The sequence below is a fragment of the Triticum aestivum genome, chromosome 5D (genome assembly GCF_018294505.1).
Source record: "Triticum aestivum cultivar Chinese Spring chromosome 5D, IWGSC CS RefSeq v2.1, whole genome shotgun sequence".
Lineage (NCBI taxonomy): Eukaryota > Viridiplantae > Streptophyta > Magnoliopsida > Poales > Poaceae > Triticum > Triticum aestivum.
Genome location: NC_057808.1, coordinates 145,411,498 through 145,415,634, shown reverse-complemented (window position 1 = coordinate 145,415,634; position 4,137 = coordinate 145,411,498).

Sequence of the window (4,137 nt, the reverse complement as noted above, 5' to 3'; positions counted from 1 at the left end):
GACCTAGTGCATCATCATAACTGAGGTCTCTTGCATTTCCCTACAAGTAATTGGATCTCATATGGAGATGTTTAGTGAAGCAGAATGGAGAAAATCGAATTCAACTACACAAGAACTAGTCTCTAACTGTCGTTCAGAATCAGTTTTGCGCAGTGTTAACTGAAACATGGATATCTGACTCATACGGAGTCTGTTTTGGCTCCACAAGTAGTCAAAACGTTTGTGACGACCAGATGCTTCAAAGGATTCTTTCATAGGGAACTTTTGGAGAACTTTTCTTAAGGAGTTCGTTCAGAAACTTGTATAGAAACTTTCTTAATGAGCACTCGACAAACGTATTTCGAGAACATAGACAAAGTCCCAGCTATGGACCTAGTGCATCATCATAAATAGGGTCTCCTGCATTTCCCTACAAGTAATTGGATCTCATATGGAGATGTTTAGTGAAGCAGAATGGAGAAAATCGAATGCAACTACACAAGAACTTGTCTGTAACTGTCGTTTGGAATCAGTTTTGCGCAGTGTTAACTGGAACATGGATATCTGACTCATAAGGAGTCCGTTTTGGCTCCACAGGTAGTAAAAACGTTTGTGACGACCAGATGATTCAAAGGATTCTTTCATAGGGAACTTTTGGAGAACTTTTCGTAAGGAGTTCGTTCAGAAACTTGTATAGAAACTTTCTTAATGAGCACTCGACAAACGCATTTCGAGAACATACACAAAGTCCTAGCTATGGACCTAGTACATCATCATAACTGAGGTCTCTTGCATTTCCCTACAAGGAATTGGATCTCATATGGAGATGTTTAGTGAAGTAGAATGGAGAAAATCGAATTCAACTACACAAGAACTAGTCTGTAACTCTCGTTCAGAATCAGTTTTGCACAATGTTAACTGAAACGTGGATATCTGACTCATACGGAGTCCGTTTTGGCTCCAAAAGTAGTCAAAATGTTTGTGACGACCATATGCTTCAAAGGATTCTTTCATAGGGAACTTTTGAAGAAGTTTTCTTAAGGAGCTTGTTCAGAAACTTGTATAAAATCTTTCTCAATGAGCACTCGACAAACGCATTTCGAGAACATACACAAAGTCCCAGCTATGGACCTAGTGCATCATCATAACTGAGGTCTCTTGCATTTCCCTACAAGTAATTGGATCTCATATGGAGATGTTTAGTGTAGTAGACTGGAAAAAATCGAATGCAACTACACAAGAAGAAGTATGTAACTATCGTTTGGAATCAGATTTGCGCAGTGTTAACTGAAACATGGATATCTGACTCATACGGAGTCCGTTTTGGCTCCACAAGTAGTCAAAACGTTTGTGACGACAAGATGCTTCAAAGTATTCTTAACTTTTGGAGAACATTTCTTAAGGAGTTCCTACAGAAACTTGTGTAGAAACTTTCTTAATGAGCACTCGACAAACGCATTTCGAGAACATACACAAAGTCCCAGCTATGGACCTAGTGCATCATCATAACTGAGGTCTCTTGCATTTCCCTACAAGTAATTGGATCTCATATGGAGATGTTTAATGAAGCAGAATGGAGAAAATCGAATTCAACTACACAAGAACTAGTCTGTAACTGTCGTTCGGAATCAGTTTTGCACAGTGTTAACTGATACGTGGATATCTGACTCATACGGAGTCCGCTTTGGCTCCACAAGTTGTCAAAATGTTTGTGACGACCAGATGCTTCAAAGGATTCTTTCATAGGGAACTTTTGGAGAACTTTTCTTAAGGAATTCGTTCAGAAACTTGTATAGAAACTTTCTTAATGAGCAGTCGACAAACGCATTTCGAGAACATACACAAAGTCCCAGCTATGGACCTAGTGCATCATCATAACTGAGGTCTCCTGCATTTCCCTACAAGTAATTGGATCTCATATGGAGATGTTTAGTGAAGCAGAATGGAGAAAATCGAATTGAACTACACAAGAACTAGTCTCTCGCTGTCGTTCAGAATCAGTTTTGCGTAGTGTTAACTGAAACATGGATATCTGACTCATACGGAGTCTGTTTTGGCTCCACAAGTAGTCAAAACGTTTGTGACGACCAGATGCTTCAAAGGATTCTTTCATAGGGAACTTTTGGAGAAGTTTTCTTAAGGAGCTTGTTCAGAAACTTGTATAAAATCTTTCTTAATGAGCACTCGAGAAACGCATTTCGAGAACATACACAAAGTCCCAGCTATGGACCTAGTGCATCATCATAAATGAGGTCTCTTGCATTTCCCTACAAGTAATTGGATCTCATATGGAGATGTTTAGTGTAGTAGAATGGAAAAAATCGAATGCAACTACACAAGAAGAAGTATGTAACTATCGTTTGGAATCAGATTTGCGCAGTGTTAACTGAAACATGGATATCTGACTCATACGGAGTCCGTTTTGGCTCCACAAGTAGTCAAAACGTTTGTGACGACAAGATGCTTCAAAGTATTCTTAACTTTTGGAGAACATTTCTTAAGGAGTTCCTACAGAAACTTGTGTAGAAACTTTCTTAATGAGCACTCGACAAACGCATTTCGAGAACATACACAAAGTCCCAGCTATAGACCTAGTGCATCATCATAACTGAGGTCTCTTGCATTTCCCTACAAGTAACTGGATCTCATATGGAGATGTTTAGTGAAGTAGAATGGATAAAATCGAATTCAACTACACAAGAACTAGTCTGTAACTGTCGTTCGGAATCAGTTTTGCACAGTGTTCACTGAAACGTGGATATCTGACTCATACGGAGTCCGCTTTGGCTCCACAAGTTGTCAAAATGTTTGTGACGACCAGATGCTTCAAAGGATTCTTTCATAGGGAACTTTTGGAGAACTTTTCTTAAGGAATTCGTTCAGAAACTTGTATAGAAACTTTCTTAATGAGCACTCGACAAACGCATTTCGAGAACATACACAAAGTCCCAGCTATGGACCTAGTGCATCATCATAACTGAGGTCTCTTGCATTTCCCTACAAGTAATTGGATCTCATATGGAGATGTTTAGTGAAGCAGAATGGAGAAAATCGAATTCAACTACACAAGAACTAGTCTCTAACTGTCGTTCAGAATCAGTTTTGCGCAGTGTTAACTGAAACATGGATATCTGACTCATACGGAGTCCGTTTTGGCTCCACAAGTAGTCAAAATGTTTGTAACGACCAGATGCTTCAAAGGATTCTTTCATAGGGAACTTTTGGAGAACTTTTCGTAAGGAGTTCGTTCAGAAACTTGTATAGAAACTTTCTCAATGAGCACTCGACAAACGCATTTCGAGAACATACACAAAGTCCCAGCTATGGACCTAGTACATCATCATAACTGAGGTCTCTTGCATTTCCCTACAAGGAATTGGATCTCATATGGAGATGTTTACTGAAGTAGAATGGAGAAAATCGAATTCAACTACACAAGAACTAGTCTGTAACTCTCGTTCAGAATCAGTTTTGCACAATGTTAACTGAAACGTGGATATCTGACTCATACGGAGTCCGTTTTGGCTCCACAAGTAGTAAAAATGTTTGTGACGACCAGATGCTTCAAAGGATTCTTTCATAGGGAACTTTTGAAGAAGTTTTCTTAAGGAGCTTGTTCAGAAACTTGTATAAAATCTTTCTCAATGAGCACTCGACAAACGCATTTCGAGAACATACACGAAGTCCCAGCTATGGACCTAGTGCATCATCATAACTGAGGTCTCTTGCATTTCCCTACAAGTAATTGGATCTCATATGGAGATGTTTAGTGTAGTAGAATGGAAAAAATCGAATGCAACTACACAAGAAGAAGTATGTAACTATCGTTTGGAATCAGATTTGCGCAGTGTTAACTGAAACATGGATATCTGACTCATACGGAGTCCGTTTTGGCTCCACAAGTAGTCAAAACATTTGTGACGACAAGATGCTTCAAAGTATTCTTTCATAGGTAACTTTTGGAGAACATTTCTTAAGGAGTTCCTACAGAAACTTGTGTAGAAACTTTCTTAATGAGCACTCGACAAACGCATTTGGAGAACATACACAAAGTCCCAGCTATGGACCTAGTGCATCATCATAACTGAGGTCTCTTGCATTTCCCTACAAGTAATTGGATCTCATATGGAGATGTTTAGTGAAGTAGAATGGATATCT